This window comes from Dermacentor andersoni, chromosome 7 (assembly GCF_023375885.2).
Source record: "Dermacentor andersoni chromosome 7, qqDerAnde1_hic_scaffold, whole genome shotgun sequence".
In the NCBI taxonomy this organism is placed as follows: Eukaryota; Metazoa; Arthropoda; class Arachnida; order Ixodida; family Ixodidae; genus Dermacentor; species Dermacentor andersoni.
In genome coordinates this window covers 58225492-58247432 of record NC_092820.1, presented here as the reverse complement: position 1 = coordinate 58247432, position 21941 = coordinate 58225492, and the positions used below count along the sequence as shown (strand labels likewise).

The 21941-nt window shown below is 48.5% G+C and overlaps 1 long non-coding RNA gene across 2 annotated transcripts in view; it reads left to right on the top strand.

The window, feature by feature from the left end:
- The first annotated feature begins 8744 nt into the window (after window positions 1-8744).
- LOC126534955 (uncharacterized) overlaps window positions 8745-21941 on the top strand; it is a 30682-nt gene continuing 17485 nt past the window's right edge. The window contains exon 1 of one of the 2 annotated variants that reach the window (XR_011895405.1): window positions 8745-8884. This is a non-coding gene — a long non-coding RNA (uncharacterized lncRNA). Of the gene's footprint in view, window positions 8885-11145; window positions 11295-21941 lie in introns of those variants that run through there. The other variant, XR_007600427.3, reaches the window with a different exon arrangement.

The following is a 21941-nucleotide window of genomic DNA, read 5'->3' as shown; positions in this document are numbered from 1 at the left end:
AGTGAAATCTTGAGCGACTGCGATGACTTCAGTCGTTGACGCACTCCGCGGTAGACCGAGACATATCTTGAGTGCTTGGGCTTGGATGCTTTGGATTGTGTTCAGGTTAGTTCTGCAGGTATTGGACATGACAGGTAGGCTGTACCGCAGGAATCCAATAAAGAGGACCCTGTACAGTTGCAGCATAGAGTGTATTGGCACTCCCCAGGTCTTTCCTGCAAGGAACTTAAACATATGGCAAATTCCTGTCAGGCGTTTTTTCACATAATTCACATGAGGGGTCCAGGAGAGATTTTTGTCAAGGACCACCCCCAAAAATCTGTGACTCGTGCTGTACGAGATGATGTGTCTGTCGACGGATATCACGTATGGAGACATTGATTTCCTGGTAAATGCCACCGCTGCGCACTTCTCGTATGATATACGAAGTCCTTGTTCTCGAAGGTAGGATGATGTTAAAGTAGCTGACTTTTGAAGCCGCGCGCGAAGCTGCAGTCGCGTCACAGCTGACGTCCAAATGCAAATGTCGTCGGCATAGATGGAGAGCCTAACGGTGCCTGGCAGGATGTCGGTGAGTCCAAGGAGTGTTAGACTGAAGAGCGTTGGGCTGAGTACTCCGCCCTGAGGCACCCCACGGTTACTGTAATGCTGGGAGGTCGGGCCATCCTCGGTAAGTACGAAAAAGGATCTCTCATGTAGAGAGCTACTTATCCAAAAATATACTTTGCGCCAAGTCCTACTGCCTCTAACGCGTTGAAAATCGCTTCGTGCGTTACGTTATCGTACGCTCCTTTAATATCCAGAAACAGGGCAGCAGATAATCTTTTGCAGGACTTCTGGTGCTCGACGTACGTCACCAAGTCGATAACGTTGTCTATGGAAGAACGGCCACGCCTGAAACCGGACACTGCATGTGGATATACCTGGTAATGTTCGAGGTACCATTCTAGCCGTGCTAGAACCATCCTCTCCATTAGTTTTCCGATGCAACTGGCAAGCGCAATTGGTCGGTATGATGCAATGTCTACAGGCGACTTGCCAGGCTTGAGCAGTGGAATTAGGCGACTGGTCTTCCATTCTTGGGGAACCGTACCTGTCTGCCAGGAGCTGTTGAACAGGAGCAGGAGCACTTTTCGAGCCTCATCGCCAAGATTACACAGGGCACGGTAGGTTATACCGTCGGGTCCTGGTGAAGATGAACGCTTGCACAAGGCCAGTGCAGCTTCGAGCTCGTCCATGGAGAAAGGACTATCCATGCGGGAGTCGCGTGAAATCGGTGAGTGGCGGAGCGTCGATGTTCCAGCGCAACTAGTTTCACCAGCAATCCTCCTGCAGAAAGCTTCCGCTACGTCAATCTCGCTGCATTGTTGGTGAAGGGCCAAAGACTTGAAAGGGTGGCGCTGCTGAGGGGTTCCACGGAGACCACGAACAGTTCTCCATATGTGAGACAATGGTTTTCGTGGATCCAAAGATTCGCAGAATGATTTCCATCTTTGTGATGCAAGTTTGTCCATACGACGCTGAATCTTCTTTTGAGTTCTTCTGGCCAACCTCAAGTCATGTACAGACTTCGTGCGCCTGTATCTTCGCTCTGCACGACGACGAATTGCGCGAAGCTTCCTTAGCTCAATGTCGTATTCGGTGCGTGTAGACGTTCTCAGAAGCGAATGTTTCGTAGCCTCTAGGGCACCTTTTATGATGTCCTCTAGGCTAGTGGACAAGTCATCACGACAGCCGTCTTCGACAATTGACTTGAACATTGGCCAGTCGATACATTGTGTGACGGCGGCTAACCTGGAGTCCGTCAACCCTTCAACCCTAAGATAAGTGGGTAGGTGGTCACTTCCCCGCGTTTCAATATCCGGAAACCACCTGACCTTTCTAGTGAAGGAGCGTGAAACAAAGGTCAGGTCCAGGCAGCTACAGTAGGCAGTTCCACGTAGAAAGGTGGGGCTTCCATCATTTAACAAGCACAGTTCTTGTTCGGAGGCAAATGACACTAATCTTCTGCCTCTCGAGTTTATCTTAGAACTTCCCCAGAGATGGTGGTGGGCATTAAAATCTCCAGTAATCACCAAAGGCTGCGGAGTCGCTGTGGTGATTCGCCGTAATCTCTCGCAGTCCAACCGACTTGAGGGCGATATGTAGGCTCCAATTAATGTGAAAGTGAGCTTGCCTTTCTTCACTGTCAGACAGACGTATTGGTTTTCTTGGTCAGGCGACACTGGGTGATGGACATACGTAAGATCACGTCGCATGAATACGATGATCTTGCTGCATTCTCCGAGGGTGGCGGACATGAAACATTCATACCCGGACAGTCTGATGTTATCTGATAGGGGCTCGCAGATGACGATGACTGGGAACTTATTCGTGAACACGAACTGTCGAAAGTCCGACATGCGTGACTTCAGTCCTCTGGCGTTCCACTGAAATATCGACGCGTTTCGGACTTCGTCACGAAACGACGGCTTCTGGAGAGCCATGATTTTAACCAAGAGCTGCAAGTACTGGACTCAAAGTGTCCAGCACCTGTAGTGCGCTTTGCGCAGACGAAGACTTCATGTTGGTAAGTAACGCGAATGGCACTCATGAGCGACCGCAGAATGTTGATGACCTGGAGATCATCAGCCAGCGTCGCTTCAACAGTTGCAGAAGCCGTTGAAGTCGGTGCGTTTTGAGGTAACTTAGCAGGGAGTTGTGCCCTCGGTAGCTCAGGCCATTCTTCAGGACGGGCGAGCCTCTCCTCTTTGTTCGCTTTCCTTGTATCTGTCTTGGTGGCGCAGTGTGGAGATGCGGCAGCCCTTCTGACTGTAGCTGGCGTGTACCTATCTGCAGTAGCGGAATTTCTTGAACGTTTTCGGTGCCGATGCCGACGTCGCCGAACAGCGGTAGCAGCCTCTCGATGCGTTGAATTGTCGCGCACCATGCGTTTTAGAATCGTGAATTCCTTCCGCATCCGCGGGCAATCCTTTGATGAGGCCTTGTGAGGACCTCTGCAGTTAGGGCACTTTAGAACATGTGCGCTGCAGGCGTCTTCTGAATGGGACTCAGAGCACCGCGGGCACACTACGCTGTTCACGCAGACACCCTTCACGTGGCCAATCTTGCAACACTTGAAACACTGGAGGGGCTTCGGTATGAAAGGTCGTACTGGATGGCGGACATGTCCTACTTTGACGTGGGAAGGAAGGCTGTCTCCTTCAAACAAAATCTTCACACAGCGTGTGTTTCCCAATCTGGAAATCCTTGTAATCAAACTGCCTTCTGTCGTTGGCTTTATCAGCGTTGGCAAGTCGTCATTAGGAATGGCTACGTCGACGTCATAAATGACGCCCGCAGTACCATCGCCGCCTGTAGGGATCATTGATTGCACCTTTACCTTGTCGATATCAGTTATATTACGTAGGTGTTGTAGGGCACTGCGATGTAGCACATCAACTGCCAGGACATTTTTCCGCGAGTTTATTCGCACGTCTTTAATTTCATTTGGTGCGATTCTCTCGAGTAAGGAAGAGAGGACCTGCCTGTTGAGGAGCCGCAAATTGGTCGCCGGGTCCACGGGCATAAAGAGCACAGTGTGCGGCCAGCGCAGCGGTGCACTCTTCACGGTAGAAGCACTTGGCGACGAAGATGCCTGCAGTAGTCTTCTTTTCGCTGATCTACTCATCACGACCTGGAAGTCATCGTCCGACGAATCGTAGCTGTCCGAACATATCTCAGTGGCCTCGCTGTCTGTATCGCTTGACGCACTTCCACGTTTCCTGGACGCTAGCCGACCTGACGGCTGCACACCAGGAAAGTCCTCGGAGATTTCTTCATCCATTGCCGCAAGGAGGGAGCGGCAGCTCCCAGAAATGCAGGGAAACAAAGCGAAAAAGCGGAGACAAAAGCACAAGCGTTCTGTCAAGGAATCACTTCGTCTTCCTCCCCTGCATCACGCTTTATCAAGAACACTGATAACGCCGGCGGGACAAGCATTGTGGCGCAGTTCAATGCGAAGAGATAGCTTTTAATTACTTTATTTTTCTTTTGTTGAGGTCCTCACGCGTCACCGCCTCAAGTTTGAAAAGTTTCAGGTCAGTACGCCATGTGGTGGCACTCACGCGAACTAAACCTTCGTGTCCAGAAAAGCTGGATACGAGTTTGATATCGGTAGCATTGTTTCGCCTTTCGGCTGTAACTGCGAGTTTTTTCAACCAGTGAGAGACGCCATGCAAATATGGGACAATTAAGAGCTTTTTTTAGCTGTTTCTGGTGCGGTATTTCCCGCTCGTGTATTTAAGAATAAGAATGCCGCAGATCGAATCGACTTGTGGGAATTAACGCTAAACAAAGCATTGTTGCAACGTATTCAATACTACTTTCGTCCAGTGTTGAAGTCTGGCCGTTTGGGTTTGTGCCAATGCGCTCGGCTTCAAGTTTTCCAGCGCAGCTTACTTGCGTACTTGCCCTGCAAGACGCTTGTCCTTGATTTGAGGAGGTGGTTTGGTCCTATGACTGGTGCAAATGCTGTACTCTTCCCCAATGCCCGGTTTTATATTCGCACATTTAGCCGCGCGTTCCCACCCAAGCGCCGATACGGGCGAGTAAAACATGACCGATTTGACAGACGCGACCGCTGACTACAGGCTCTGTAGTGGTACTGGCCCAATTTTGAATGCACCATATCCTACATTACCCATTATACAAGAACGTTTACTCTGGCATGAAACAAGTTACTATTTTAATGTATTTGTGCGCTGCCCAGTTTTATTTTACCATCTTCAGGATCGTGCAGTTTAATTTACACCGTGGCCGGAAGTGGTCCAGTTCTAGCGTAAATTTTTTTCCTGAGATTAGCCAGTTTACTTTTCACACTATCGCTAGCCGATTTACTATTGCACTGTCTCCAGAACAGACCCTGTTTACTATCACACGGTCTCCGGAAGCGGCCTGGTATAGACCAGATTTTTTATAGCCTCGTAGAGTGAGTGTCAGCTGCGCCGCTACTCTCGAAACCAGGAGCTGCCTTCGGGAGGAGGACTGCGGGGGAAGGGAGAAAGTAGCTGCACTTGCAGTGCGTCTTCTTGCCGCATCTGCTGAGTGGGACGTATAAATGTTATTTGTCCGTGCCGTACAGTGCGGTGGCTGACTGCACCAACAACCAGCGAATGAGGAAGCTGCACATACAAGAGCTTTGCGATTGGTGTACACGGAAACACTAGAAGGTTGTACTTGTGTAGAGTGCATTCGCTGTGCAGACAATGTTCTTGCGGCGCCTGAGACACGACACTATAGCATAGTAGCTTTAAATAGAAAAGACTTTGCGCCCAGCAAGATTGTTTGGGTGGGTCCGCTCGGTTCACTTTGCGAACGAAAAGCCCATGGAGTTAAACTCGTACCCACACTGCGTTTTGGATACGAAAGAAAGGTAAGTATAAAACATTAGGGCGCGCGTGTCGATTTGGTAACTTGCACAGCGATTGTTTCGTTCAGGCAAATAAACAAGACTGTGTGGAACTAGACAGGCCTTGTGTCCTGTGTTTTTCATAGACATGAATGAGCGGCATTCGAGCACTCGTGACCGCGAAAAGGGAAAGCAGTATATGAATAGCGCGCACAGAAATAGGGCTGCGAACACGTCAATTCTTCAGGCGACTTTTTTTGTTTCTTTCCCGCAATGTGTGCGGGCTCGAACTTCTAGAATTGCGCGCCCTTCAGCGATGTTGCACATGCTTGCGCAAATTATTGTTTATTCTCTCTTTACTGCGAGATACAAAGTAATAAAACGCCCGCAACTGGCAGCAGACGCAATGTAAAATGCAATGCTTCTATCTGGTACACACTACACTGGCCCAGTAATTGGTTATGGTGTGGAGTGTGTCCGTTGTCAGTTAAATACCGCTCATATTTGCTTCATGTCGAAGCCTTACATAAACACATAGAAGCTAAAGGCTTCTCTGCGACTGCATGCAGCTCGCCAAACATAAAAAAATAACTTCATTGTACTCATATCGATCGCGGTTAGCTAAATTTACACGGCCACAAAGATGACAAAGCAGCGTAAAATTGCAGCGCTATGTATCATGGTAGCGCGCAACGCAAATATAATACTCGTATTTTAAAAAAAAAGCAATCATAGCGTACTAGATGATGTCTAGTCTCTTTCTTACAGTGCCACAAGCCCTAAAAACGTATGTAGCTGCGCAGATCACGCAGAAGAAAAGCTTGGCCAACTGCACGACGTTTCAACTGCAGTGATGCAGATGACGCCATGCTCGCGCTAAGTTATATTCCTGTTATATTTACGTAATCTGAAATGTGATAGCGTTAAAGGCACACTTACCGGCGTTCAGAGACGACTAGACAGCTGCAGTGATTTCGGAACCAGTCACTGCAGGCGACCAATAGCCTCAAACGCCCAGTTGCCCGCGGCAGCATGCGCCGTTTCCGCAGTCCCCTCATATACATCATCATCATAAGAAAATCATGACGACCGGGTACAGGCACTAAAAATTCTGCTCTACAGAACCTTTTCTCAGCGGTCCACGTGGGCGCAACCATGTTTGGTGACGCGTCCATTGCTTGCCTCAGCTGCCTCCATGTTTACAATGAATGTGCATGGTGCCCGGTACGTCTCAGCAAGTCTCCGTTTCAGCGTATCTCGTAGCTGGTGACTTGGCGAATGACAGAAAATTTTGACCACAGCTTCAAAAGACAGGAATGAAGTGGACGGCAGCGGCACAGGCGTGCAGCGTGTATGGGAAGACCACAGAAATAGCGGATGGGCCGATTTTCCGCTTTGCGCCAGGGATTAATTACTAGGTGGACTGGCGGTCTTGGCAGCGGGGAGGTAAAAAACAGGGCTAAGCATCGGAGGCGGAGCCCGGAACGTCGGTGGTCGTAGTCATGCGACGGCGTCAGCGTAAGTCAAAAGGGCTGTGACCTGAGGCGCCCGCTCCTCTGGAAGGACCTCAGATGCTTGTGTCATAGGGTTGGAGTAAGGGGCGAACTCAACTCCGGTGGGTTGGAGATGATTGAGAGCTGGCGAGCAACTTCTCGCACGAAAGCTATGCTCTGCGAGAGGAGGGTGGAATCATGGACAGGTGGGGTTAAGACAGACGACTACTGATGTGGAACAGGTCAGCGGGTGAGGAGGCGTTGTCGGCAGAGGTCGTCATAGCTTTGGCACCACTCAATAACTTGGGCAACCGTAGAGGGCCTCTTCGAAATCAGCATCTGTGCACTTTTCATTTCGCTTGGTGCGAAGTGTTACTATATACTGCTCTTTCTCACACTGCTGTGCTCTTCTATGAGTTGTTGGATAACAGCACGTAAGAAAAATTTGTTTTTCGACAAAAAATTTAAGCTTTGTACTTATACCGGCAGGAAATATACTATGCCACAGATAGGAAATATTCATAAGCCGAACGCAAGGACATACACTTCAGGTTAAATTTTTTGCAACGATGGTGTTAATTTATCCGTCTTTAAATGCCATACGATGGAGATTGCGCGCCTTGCTTTTGCCTTTCATACTGGGGTTTTACGCGCCAAAACGACGATATAATTATTGAGCGTAGTGGGCGACATTGAAATAACTTCGACGAGCTGAGTTTCTTTAGCCTGCACCTCAATCTACGTACACGAGCATTCTCGCAGTTTGCCATCATTGAATTTCGGCAGCCGCGGCCGTGATGAAAACCACGACGTGAAGCTTGATTTTTAACACTTTACTAACGTAAGACTGTTTCACCTCATTCACCTCATTTTGTCCAATACCTTTTCATGGCATTACTTAGCTATAGTTCTAGCCAAAGCTTCATAAGCCTTTTTTGAAGGACAACCTTTAAGTGTACACCATGTGCGTCAACATTTTTTCGAAACAAATTTGTGAGCGTAAGCGAAAGCGCGTAAAAAAATTGACGATTTAACTGCTGGGCTCGGAACTTATTCTAGTATTGCTTTACAGTAAGCGTTCGACCTCTGTTTTCCAAGTGAGATTAAATATTGCAATTCACACAAGCGTTCAAACTGCGAAAATGTAAAGTTATTCACTGTCAGGGAGCGAGGAACCCAAATTCTCGCCGTCCGTCATAGCACACCATTACGTGTTCCGACACGATATGGCGTCGCAAGCTGACGTGTCACCACTCTGTACGGAGAAGCGTGATATCCAGACATTCTAATGGTTCGTGCACTTCCGCGCCATCTGGCATAGAAAGCGCGCAACGTTAGCAAGACTTCTCTCTCACTTGGAGGCCAGTTCATAACTTAAAGAGAGATACGCTCATGACATGCAATGGAATTTAAAAAAAACATTGATACATGGGATGGAGACAGTTTGCACCCCCTAAGTATAGACTAAACACAGCACAAGCAGTTGCACTTAGGCAAATAGAAAAACAGTCTTGTGAGATGAATACAGGATATAACATTACTGAGATGAATATTATATGCAAAGCATCCAAAAAAGAGATATGCACGCTTGAACATATGCTCTGGGAGTGTGGCTCACTCGGCCCTGGCATTTCCTGGAACCTGGAAATTGTTTTCAGGAAGGATTAAATTCCGCGATCATATCCCTCAAGTATTGGCTGCCCAGTACGCTCGCGATAGGGCTGGGTGGCTTTATCTCCCGGTCCCGACATGGGCGTTGCCAGGGAGGTGGCAATACTGTGTACAGGACCTGAAAAAGTTGTTTCCTCCTCCTCCTCCTTCTCCTCCATACACATCTCAGGCCACCATATGACGACAATGGCATGAAGGCGATAAATTGACGACGACGCCATGACAACGACAGCGTGTGTTGGTGTTGGAGCTCACGTGCCCGCTTACGTGCATCACCTGTGGCCACTGGACGCCTCGATCCGCACTACATACCGTGTTTTCAACATGTCAGGTACCACCAATCTTCTAATACTACTGCCAGCAGCTCACAGGGAGGGCAACTGTACGACAACGATGACGACGATGTGACGATGACATTACTTTCACAATGACCCACGCATCTAGCAAGAACTGTTGGGCAAGAGAGCGTCCAGCAGCAGCGGGAAAGTCGAAAAAAGATGCGAAAAGAAGCTTTGCCTAAGAGAACTATCACATGAGTATGTGGGTTCCCCTTACGCGTCGAGGGATTTTGCCACGTTATCCCAACAAAAGAAAACATAATGGAGAATGGGGGCAGCAGGGCGACGTAGTTGGCTGGGATGCTCGTGTTTTATGTTTAAGAAAGTAACTATGTTTATTGGTCCAAGTCATGGTGAGCAGGGATGATGGAGTTTTAACCACCAACCGCGATGCAGTAAAGCTGCCCGCTGCTCCTGCTACCTGTGCTGTCTACTTAGTTGCGAGCAGCCGTACTGTGCACATGTGCAGTGTAGAGTAGATATGTGTGATGTGGAGTCTTTGCAGAGCTCGCTAGCACAAAATATTTTTTTCCAGTAATCTGATACATGTGGCTGAAAATGACACAGCCCTCAAAGTGAAAATGCACGAGTTATTCTTTATAGACACGTGGTTTGTGCAAGTGTACACTATGGTACCTATTGGGTGAAACGCTACTTTTGCACAAGTGCGACGAGCAACCAAGGAATGTAATGGTAATTGTTGCTATTTATTAATTGTTGTAAGGCTAATGTTAGGGAAGTGCAGCTAATACAACCCGCGGTTGGATCGTTCGTTTTAGCCAGTACTTTTTTTTTCACTTCACAGTGCGCTTGGGCGCTAGTAGACATGGGGAAACAGCAGTTGAGTTCCCAGATGTTTTTTTATTCTGTACAAGGCTGTCATTATGTGTACTAGTATGAGTAGACCATTGGAGTTTAGACCCTGGTTTAACTTAAGACGACACGCCACGCTTATATAAAGGGTGACGTGTAGTCATTTGATACTCTCTCACTTTGTGTTTGCAGTTAGCGCTGCTCCCTTATGAGGAAATGCAGTATATTAGTCTAGCATATTTTGGAGAACGTGCAAGATCTTATATAGGTAGCTTAGATATAGAATTTTCAGAAGCGTGATAATATTCTTGCAAGAGTGCAAGTATATGCAGCAGAAACGCTTAAATGTTTTTCACGTTCAGTGTGCGGTCACTGCGCCCCTGTAGAGCAAACGTTAATTCAAAGTAAATGGGGTATATTTTGAAGTTTATGGATGCTTGAGTTGAATACGCAACTGAAGTATATGTAGGCCACCCAGGCGAGACTTATTCATAGTGACTGTGGTGCACACGATGAGTCCGACGGCAGATCTTTGGCAGTTGTAAGCGGCCAACTTGTGCGCTATTTGTGCGTTTGTGCAACGTGGCCGTGGGGTTGTTAGATATTAAGTTGAACTGCTGAAACAGATCTCTCGCTTTCGATTGAGCCATGCCGCGCTTGAAGGGAAGCTTTGCGAGTGAATGGGGAGGACCGGTCCATTTTAGAGCTCAAATGTAAAGTATGAACCTGCTCGGCACATCATAGCTTTGCATGGATTAACGGAAATAACGTTTCTTGGGGTGAATCATCATCACTGGCCGACTGCCTTGTATGTGAGTAGCAAAAATCGCCGAACGGCACAAGCTACTGTCAATCTAAGTCGAGGTTCTTCGTACGAAAGTACAAGTTGAAGCTGGTTTAGTTGGGACATACACATTGTGTACGAGAAGACGCACAGGTGGAGGATGAGGTTCGATCGCTGCTTCTTTTCCAGCGTCGTCTACGTCTTCCGGCTCGTCGGTCATATTCATACTTTAGCGTCGAAAATAAGATGCGAATTCTAGAATGCTATCAATTTAGCCCTGGAGTAAGTGTTGTTGAAATTTTCGGATAGAGAACGTACTGACATTTGAAAATTTTCGGCATCCTAGCGGTATCTACACTGGGTGAGAATAAGTGCAGTTCATGCACGTTGGCTTCTCTTTTTAAATGTGCCTATGTATTGCAGCATTTTTTAGAATTTCAGCTTGTTATCACATGTTCTGGCAATCGCGACATTCTGCAAATAGCGAATAACATAACAAGGCAAGGCGAATAACAATGTACAATGCAAGCGATAGCGACGTATGTTTTTTAAGTAGCATGCCTCTAAAAAATATCGCACTATAGTCGGATACCAACAGGTGTTTGCAGTCATTCGTAGCAATGAGAAACTTGTGCCCGAAATAAATGGTAGTGAAGTTCTATGTCTAGCCTATTGCCCTTGCAGGCTCTTACGGCAAAACCACGATGACAAAGAAGCTTCTTGCAGCCGTTCTTTTGGCTACCTCTTCAATAGTTTTGGAGGGTCAATTTTTCTTAAAGAGAAGAAAAACTTGGAATATAAGGAAGGTAAATATTGCTTTTCTAATTTCGAGCTAGCTTTCCCGAATAGTTTATCCGATTGCAATTTCAGGCCTTTTTGGTGACTTGCGTCTCGTTGACATTGGTTATTTACTACAATGCTTGAATACGTACAGCTCATTCTCGTACTTCTCAGCTATGCACTGTCATTCTCATATACGCAGTCGTATACCGCTGATACCGCGTTGAACATTAACCATAATGAACTGATACCCAAACATATAATGCTTGCCAAAGCGAGTGAACGTCGGTATTAGGACTGATAGGAGTGCTTCAGTAATGATTGAGTCACTGCCTGTTTAGATATTCTTTATTATTAGTATGTTTATGAACATCATATGACGATTATATATTGTATGCATGACGAGGAACACTCTTGATACGTATGCATCATTACCGTTCTCCATTGACCACTTTTCACCGGTTAACAAATTTTAAACGTAATGGCCCGGTTCTGGGCACACCTTCATATATACTGGGAGTTCCTTTAATGTTATTGATAGTTTTATCCGTTGTCTGTTGTCCCCTAACCTTGTGTTATCTGATAGTATGCGCGACCTGAATTGTGTAGTACTTTCCGGCAGGACCCGGGCATCAGCGATTACGCTGGAATTTTCGACAAGTCATGTTTAAAAGCCGACGCGCTAGACTGGCTAATTACATTTCCGATGATTGCCAACTTTGCTCGCCGCTATCGTTGCGTTTGAATGTTACTTCTCTTGTTGAGCACAAGTTCGCTCAATAAGGAGTTAAATTTCGGCGGCGTCCGTCACCGTCGCTACAATGTTGCAATATGTCGTATGTACAGTGCGAGCCACTGTTGCGGAGAGCGCGCGAACGGCGGCCGCCGGGGCGCTCGACAGCCAGCCAGCGATGTCTAACAATGGTGGCCGGTCCCTAGATTTTATTCGTGAGCCTCTGCGTGCCCCGACACTCCTTATCTCGAGCCCAGCAGCTACCGCTAGACGTCGCTGGCTGCATCCGGAACGCTCCTGCGGCCGCCGTTCCGGCGCTCAACACAAGGGGGACGCACACTGTACGTCGAGGGACACTCCTAGCATTTTTCCATTGGATTGTGTACTGTGAGGTCACACAATCGTGAGCGCTCCAGTTACTTAAACTCGTCGCACCATCTAATTATCTGCTGCACCGGACCACATGACACCAGTTCTCATACTCCGAAATAATACAGTGTATGCAATTCGCGGCATGGATGACCGGCCCTACAACGCGGTTTCTTCTGATATTTACTTGAAATATCAACTAACACCATTGACTACCTTCCTATTTCCATCATTACATCAGTTGTTTTTCATTACATGGCACTTTGCATTGCCTTGAGGTTCTGTGCAAATGTCCTCGTTATGCTCTAGCTCACAGGTGCATTGGTTAGTTGTCATGGACGGCACTGATTGTATGACCAGATGAGTTACCATACAGCACATTTTAAATAAAAGATTGGAGACCTTGTTTATGAATAAGGATGCCTGTAAAATTTATTGTTCGTAATCGACACTCTTAGTCTGTGAGCTGACCTGTCAATATCCCGGCACCCCTAAACGCTTTGCCCTATCCATTGATAGTTACCGAGCCACAGTCGATATCGAGCGTCCATTGCAAGCGTGGGGGCAGCACACATGAGGATTTGGCGGTGTCTTCATATGCTTGGCCCGTTGCCGAGGTTTCACGTGGTGTAAGAGCCACCCCAGCCCAACGATTTTGGAGAGGAATTTCGTTCACCATGCGCAAATTTCTTCTCACTATGCGTAACACAATTGAGGACTTTGCATAGGAAGCTGTAGATGAAGGCGCTGCGATCAATTGGAAACTCCGCAGTAATTTTCATATTGTGCAGCTTGTGTCAATGGAAATAAAGAATCGTTTAGCTTCTTGTCGCGTCCTCACGCGCAGCTTGGGAGTGAGAAGTTTGAAGAAACATATTTTTGCGAAGCATTCTTTTACTCATTCTAGGTGCTTTGCCGTAGGTAGGTTCCTGTCTCGCATCGCTTCGCGTCTTTGGAAAAGTAAAGAAAGTCATGTTCCAGCGCGTATTGAAAATGAAAAGAGGCACAGAGGCAAAAGGACGGCAGAAAAGGTAGAGCGTCGAAATAGTATATACGTAGTATAGATAGAGTAGCATCATATTTGGGAGCGGTGGGATGGAACTTTCATGTCCGAGCACGAAAGCCTGATATTCTAATTTTGAGGGCACTGTAACTCGATGCGATGTAACGTGAACTAGCTTTTAAGATGATTAGTTCATTTGTAACATACCGTGGCACTTGGACGCACACGTGCATGTGCGGCAGTTTCCAATGCATCGTAGACAGAGGAATGATACGCGCGAATACACCGTGAGTTGAGTTGAGTTGAGTTGTTGTAGGCTACTGGTGGGATTAGCCTTGCAGTTGCTGCCGGCAATTGCTCCACTGTAGCGACACTTAAAATAAGTAAATCACATAATCAGACACAGACCTCACAAAATACAAATGGTCACTCCTCAGTTCACCATGCGGAGGCCAAATCTGTGTCCTGTAGGTAATTTAAAAGAAGGCGAGAGACCTCCTTCCTACACAACCGGTTCCCGCGCGGGAAAACAATGTCTTGAAAAGAGCTGTGAGGAACTCCTGTCTTCTTGAGGGACCCGAATAACACCCTCCTTTCCGCGTTATACACAGTACAGCACATTAGGTAATGTTCTATGTCACCGCACACACCACACGTTGAACATAATGGTGATAACGCCAGGCCAGTCTTATACATCCACGCAGGGGTTCGAGCAGAGCCCGTGCGAATGCGGAGCAGTAAGGTGGCTTGGTTTCTTTTGAGGCCCTTGATCACACATGGCTTGTGAGGTGAGCTCCACAAAGAACTGAGGTGGCACAACACTGCTTCTCTGAAGAGTCTGTTGTCGTCTTGAGGCACTCTTCTCAATGGATTCCCAGACAGCGCTCTATGGGCGAGGCTGTCCGCCATCTCGTTGCCTATGATACCTGTGTGCGAGGGCACCCATTGGAAACGTATGGAGAAGCCTTTGATATGGAGATTGTGCACCGAGCGTAGGGAGCTAAGACATAAGGCAGCAGTAGGGAACCCGTGCTCTAACCTTTGAAGGGCAGATTTTGAATCTGTAAGAATAACAACAGGTTGAGGCGTACAAAACCGCAGTTTCTTTAGAGCTGCCTCAATGGCAACGCTTTCGGCCGTTGTGGAGGACACGACTGCAGTGAAGCGAACAGACCAATCATACGTCAAAGAGGGAATGTGAAAAGCAGCTGCACTAGATCCTTTGACCTTGTCCACAGAGCCATCAGTAAAGATTTGAAGATGACGTGCATATTCAGATTCAAGATGTTCCAGTACCAGCGAACGCGTTGCCGCCAGAGGAGAATTCCGCTTAGCGCGTACGTGAGAAATTGTCAACGAACAATCGAGGCTCGCGAATGACCAAGGTGGTTTCAACCTCTTAGTTCGACCTCCAGCGTCAAGACCCAGGTAACCAAGAGTATTTAGTGCCAAGTACGCTCGGGACTCAGATCTCTTTCGAAGGCGCTGTAGAAGGGCTCGGCCGGCTGCCGTCTGTTTGAGGCGGCCAATTTGCATCAATAACCTTTGTGAAGCGACTAGGCTAAGAGGTCTCGATAGAGATTCACAAAGTACTGCTTTGTTAGGAGCAGTCTGCGGAACACCAAGAGCCCTTCTCAGGCCCTTTCTGTGCAGAACCTCAAGTCGTTCCAGCTGTGATATCGAGGGGGAAATTAAAGGGAGCTGATACATTATCCGACTCGTCACTAGTGCATCGTGCAACCTGATCATTGAGGAAGGGTGATTTCCCCATTGCTCACTTGCAACTCTACGGATCACATTGATACGCGAAGATATCGATGTCACAACCGAGTCCACAGCTCGTCGCCACTGTAGACGGTAGTCAATAATGACACCCAAAAAGCGCTTGTGTTTCAATTGTCGAAGGCAAGATTGATCAAGGTCTATCTTCAGCCGCGCATACCTTCTTCCTCTACCTGGAAACATGATGAAGCCAGATTTTTCCACCGAGAGAGTCAACCCAACACCTTGAAGGTAATTTTGAACTAAAAGTAATGCTTCCCGCTGAAGTGCAAAAACATTGCAGGCATGTCCATATGTCGATATACGCGGACGACATTTGCCTTTGGTTAACCGGATATCAACACAAGCGTTTAGCTCTGATAGCTCGAATACACCGTGATATTGTTATGGATGAGATGGATTTATTTATAAGATGATCAAGGGGGCGTAGGAACAGATTGATCGCAGGCAGTTGGGCATTTGCTAGACCGCGCGCAGTTCTTCCATCTCCTCTTCTTCGGCTCCGCCGCAGAGCGTAACATCTTCCTCCGGTGCAGACGAAGCTGGTCGAGCTAGTTAGGGAACCCCATAATTGATAGCTCTTCATTCGGGAACCCTATGATGGTAGTGCCTCGGGCGCGCCACATGAACCACTTGAGTCTTCTGCGACCGGCGATAATTGGCGGTCAGCTCCGCGATGACGTAGGTGACGTCACTTAGTCAGCCGAGTATCACGAATGGACCGCTGTAGGTTGAAATGAACTTGCGATACAACCCTTTCTTCCGTAGAGCTGTCCACAGTAAAACGTGATCACCAAGAGCGAAGGTGACATGTATATGCCGGGCGTCATAGCGTGCCTTGGTTGAAATTCGCGAAGAGAGCGTTCTTAAGCAAGCTAGCCGACGCGCTTCTTCGGCACGACACAAAGTCTTCGGAATGGATGTGTCTTCGTTCAGCGTCTATGGTGAAATTGAGTCCAATAATGTTAGGGGACTGCCAGCGTATAACAGATAGAAAGGCGCATGCCCGGTTACTTCCTGCTGGGCTGTATTGTATGCGCACGTGGCAAAAAGCAGCACGGCATCCAAATTACTGTGATCAGCTGAGGCGTGCAGTGACAGGTAGGTAAGCGTACGATTCCTGCGTTCGGTGAGGCCATTTGTTTGTGGCTGGTACGGCGTTGAATGGCGATAAGTAGCGCCGCAAGGAAGGAAGGAAAACTTTATTTGGTCCTGCAAGTAGTGATAATTAACCCCTAAGCGGGCCGCTCCGACGTCGGGACCGGAAGGCCAGGCCTCACGGCCACTTCGTGAGCCTGCTGGCCAGCACAGAATTGTTCATCCAGGTCCGGGCTGCGAAGTGCAGCTTCCCACCTGGACGCATCCTTGATCGCCGAGTCTTCAATTCTTTCGGAAGACGAGAGCATGTGTTCGAGCGTTGCTAAAGCACCACAATCTTCGCAATAAGGCTCTGTATACGTCTCCGGATAAAACATGTTCAGCCTCCGTGGGCAAGGATAAGTACCAGTCGGTAGTAAGCGTAATGTAAGTTCCTGAGCCCTGTTTAGTTTAGGATGAGGAAAACTGTAAACCCTGCGATTAAGAAGGTAATATTTCGTGATTTCATTGTATGTGGAAGGGGAGTCTCTGTTCTCGGGGAGTACCGCCACGCCGTTGCGCAGGGCAGAGCGGAGGGTAAGATCTCGCGCTGCCTCATGAGCGGACTCATTGAGATTCGGAGGGGCTCCCTCGATTATCGTAAGGTGAGCAGGGAACCAACATAAGTAGTGTTGAGAGATCTCACATGTCTGCATAATTATAAAAGCAACCTTAGCCACCGAGCATTTCTCAGAGGCCCTAACAGCCGACTTTGAATCGCTATATACAAAAGGCCTGCGCTTGTGAACCAGGGAGAGCGCAATAGCCGCTTGCTCCGCGACCTGTGGCCCATCAGTCCGAATGGTAGCAGCGTTAAGGACACTGCCCTCATTGTCCACGACAACTGTGGTAAACACCTTTCTCTCCTCGTTAAAAGAAGCATCGACGAAGCCAACCTTCTGATTCTCATCACGAATGAGTCTCAGCAAGCAAGCTCCCCTGGCCTTTCTTCTACCAACATTTCGCTCCGGATGCATGTTCCTGGTAATAGGCTTGACGTGATACCGATTACGGACCTTCAAGGGAATACCGACATGAAGCTGTGAAATCTCCTCCGGAGGAACACCTAACTCTCTCAGAATCTACCGACCCGTGCTAGTCGTAGAGAGACGCACCATCTGCGTTCTCTCCTGAGTCTCAGCTATCTCATACAAGGTATTATGGATTCCCAGCTGGAGAAGTCGGTCGGTGCTGGTGCACATTGGCACTCCCAACACTTTCTTCATGATCTTGCTAATCTGCGTGTCAAGCTTCTTCTTCTCCGATGGTTTCCACTTGTGCATGACCGCGACATAAGTAGACACGATACAAATGCGTGCCTAAGTCTAATCAGACTATCCTCCTTGAGCCCCGTCTGCCTGTTGGCCACCCTTTTCACCAGGCGTACCGCATTTTCTGTCTTGGCAATGATCTTCTGGATCGTCAGCGTGTTGGCGCCGTTCTATTCAATAATCACCCCCAGAACCCTCATCTTATCAACCCTAGGTATGAGATCGCCATTTCTTGTACGAAGCTAAATGCTCAGCTGGTCCACGGGGACACATCTCCTTGGCTTGGCTCCCCTTCTAGTGGGCCTGTACAGCAACAGCTCCGACTTGGAGGGGGAGCACCTTAACTTCGTCGGGTCCAAATAATTCTCAATTACATCTACTGCCTCCTGCATAACACTTTCAATATAGCCTCACTACCACCGGGACGCCAAGTAGCGCCGACAAGGCGCAATCTTACTTCGATACGCGTTCTGTTCGGTTGCTGCAACATCACAAAGAGGCAGTATGCAAAATTTCTGAGAACGGGGGCGGAGAGAGCAGCCAATCGGCAAGCGGTGAACTCCCCGGTTGTTTACAGCTCTCGCTTGTCGTCTGCTTGCAGACAGTATACTACAAAACGAAATGTTTCTCGTCTTCCAATGAATGAAATCTTGATCTAAAAAATGTATTTTTTTTTCTTCTCAAGCTCAAACACGTTTTCAAATAGTAGTGCATGTGACTACTGATATTTATAACTACTAGTTTCTCTTCGTCGTTCCTAGGTGGCGTCGCGCACAGAGAGAACAAAAAAAAAAAACCACGGGAACAGTGCGCACTTTTCAAGAGGCAGCTACAAAATTCCAGCGGCGAAGCCGATCTCGTAACGAGCGACGATCGCTCCATACTTCCCGACTGCCGTCACGTTCGGCGCCTAGCAGACGACGTGCTCGGTGTCAAGATGACTGACAGGAGCGTGTCGTGATTTTAACGCCACCAAAAACGTAGCCGCGCTCCGCGGCTGGCGATGTCGGTGCGGAGTAGGCCAATCGCCCGCGCAGCGGGGACCCAACGAACGCGCCGAACCACCGCGCAGAACCAGGGGTGCGATCTCCGATCGCACCCCAGTTCTTCGAAAACGTCGGCGGTGAATTGCTGTCCACGGTCCCTTATAACAACACGTGTAGCACCGTGACGCAGAATGACAGAATGAAGCAGAAAGCAAGACACGTCGTCGGCGGCAGCGGAGGTAAGTGCCGCAGTTTAAGTATAGCGCGTCAAGTAGTCGACGCGAAGAACAATCTAGCGACGGCCGGTTGAACTCTTGGTAAACGGGCCGAGCAAACCGATAGCAACTTTTGAAATGGTAAGGATGGTGGGTTCACTGGTTGCAAAAGGCCTGCAGGAGGCGTCGCCGGCTTTTTATGACGTTGGAGACGTTGGCAACTTGCAATGTGCTTTCTTGAGCTCTTCCATAGCTTCGGCCAATAAAAGCGCTGGCGTAATCGATAAAGCGTGCGAGCAAACCCAAGGTGGCCCGATTTTATGTCATCATGCATGGATCGAAGAATAGCAGTACGCAGGCGTTCGGGAACGGAGCAAGGAAGCGCCTTCGGATGAGTATTTATTTTTGTGAAGCAGGACGTCACACAGCGCGAAGGGCGTTGTCTGGCCTGACGTGCGGGCAGCCTCTAATAGGGGTATGAGTGTAGGATCACGACGTTGTTCATATTTAAAGGTGCTGAGGTCAGGAAACTCGGTAATGCTGGCAAGATAGTCGTCGAAGCAGTCATCGTTAGCGAGGAAGTATGGCGACGGCAGAGGAGACAAGCAGTCGGCACCGGTATCGGCTATCGGCTTCCTCCGTTCCTGAAAGCATGTTCAATTCTATCCATATTATAGTTCCTTATGTCAGCTGTCTTACGCTTGTTGATTAACTTCGAAAGTTCTGCCAGTTCTATTCTAGCTGTAGGGTTAGAGGCTTTCATACACTGGCGTTTCTTGATCAGATCTTTCGTCTCCTGCGATAGCTTACTGATCTCCTGTCTAACGGAGTTACCACCGACTTCTAGTGCGCACTCCTTAATGATGCCCATAAAATTGTCGTTCATTGCTTCAACACTAAGGTCCTCTTCCTGAGTTAAAGCCGAATACCTGTTCTGTAGCTTGATCCGGAATTCCTCTAGTTTCCCTCTTACCGCTAACTCATTTATTGGCTTCTTATGTACCAGTTTCTTCCGTTCCCTCCTCAAGTCTAGGCTAATTCGAGTTCTTACCTTCCTATGGTCCCTGCAGCGCACCTTGCCGAGCACGTCCACATCTTTTGTGATGCCAGGGTTCGCGCAGAGTATGAAGTCGATTTCATTTCTAGTCTCACCATTCGGGCTCCTCCACGTCCACTTTCGGCTTACCCGCTTGCGGAAAAAGGTATTAATTATCCGCATAATATTCCGTTCTGCGAACTCTACTAATAACTCTCCCCTGCTATTCCTAAAGCCTATGCCATATTCCCCCACTGACTTGTCTCCAGCCTGCTTCTTGCCTACCCTGGCATTGAAGTCGCCCATCAGTATAGTGTATTTTGTTTTGACTTTACCCATCGCTGATTCCACGTCTTCATAAAAGCTTTCGACTTCCTGGTCATCATGACTGGATGTAGGGGCGTAGACCTGTACTACCTTCAATTTGTACCTCTTTAAAGTTTCCCAACAAGACCTGCCACCCTCTCGTTATTGCTATAAAATTCCTGTATGTTACTAGCTATATCCATATTAATCAGGAATCCCTCCTAGTTCTCGTCTCTCCGCTAAGCCCCGGTAGCACAGTACGTGCCCGCTTTTTAGCACTGTATATGCTTCTTTTGTCCTCCTAACCTCACTGAGCCCTATTATATCCCGTTTACTACCCTCTAATTCCTCCAATAACACTGCCAGACTCGCCTAACTAGATAGCGTTCTAACGTTAAACGTTGCCAGGAGCAGATTCCAATGGCGGCCTCTCCGGAGCCAGGTATTCTTAGCACCCACTGCTGCTTCACAGACCTGACCACCGCCGTAGTCAGTTGCTTCGCGGCTGCTGGGGACTGAGGGCCGGGGTTTGATTATTGTATTCTTAGTGTGGAAAGCTAGCCCGAGTAACTATCTGAAGGACTGCTGCTCACGAGGCCGAAATACCTTCGTGTAATTATAATAACCCTAATAAGACTATTTTCGAAAAAGGTAACGGCCCAGAGGGCTGTACTACGAGTGCTATGATTGATATTATTGTTACGTTAGAAGACGCAGACGAAAAGCTATATGCAAGTATATTTACAACGTAATACGCCGCACTTGGCCAAGAGGCAACAGCCCGCGCTAGCCTCCAATCGTCGTCGTCGTCTTCTTACTGCTCGCCTCTTCGTCATCGGTAATGCTATTCCGTAGCACTACCCCCAGCGGCAAAAGCGCCGTCCCGGAGCTACTAAAGGCCGGACTCGGAAGCAGTGTAGTAGGCCTTGAGCCTACTGACGTGCACGACATCACTAGATTCCACAGTAGATGACGAGGTTGAGCTCACAGGGGCAATTTCGTACGTCACAGGCGTCACCTGGTGCTGCACGCGGTAGGGCCCTGTGTATCGCGAAAGGAGCTTTTGTGAAAGTCCGACGTGACGAGAGGGTGACCACACGAGCACGAGCGCACCAGGCGAAAACTGTACGTCAAGGTGGCGGGCTTGTACTGAGGCTGCTGAGTGGTTTGCGAGTCCGTCAGTCGAGCACGGGCAAGCTGGCGTGCATGGTCGGCGAGGGCGATGGCGTCGCGCGCATACTCGCTTGTTGAGATCGAAGCAGGAAGTGCCGTGTCAAGGGGCAAGGTCAGTTTGCGACCGTAGAGTAGATAAAAGGGAGAAAATCCGGTGGTGTCGTGCCGGGAACAATTATAAGCCAATGTGACGTAAGGAAGGGCAATATCCCAGTCGTGGTGGTTCTTGGAAACGTATTTGGACAGCATATCGGTAAGAGTACTGTTTAACCGCTCTGTCAGGCCATTGGTTTGGGGATGGTATGAGGTAGTCAGCTTGTGTTCAGGGGAGCAGGAACGTACAATGTCGGCGATAACTTTCGAGAGGAAGTTACGACCACGGTCAGTGAGCAGCTGTCGCGGGGCGCCATGAAGTAAGATAATGTCACGCAAGAGAAAGTCCGCGACGTCAGTGGCGCAACTGGTAGGGAGAGCCCGCGTGATAGCGTATCGGGTGGCGTAATCAGTTGCGACGGCTACCCATTTGTTCCCAGAGGATGACGTGGGAAAGGGACCGAGGAGGTCTAATCCAACACGAAAGAACGGTTCCACAGGGACAGTGATCGGCTGGAGATGACCGGCAGGTAGCACCTGAGATGTTTTCCGACGCTGGCAGGTATCAC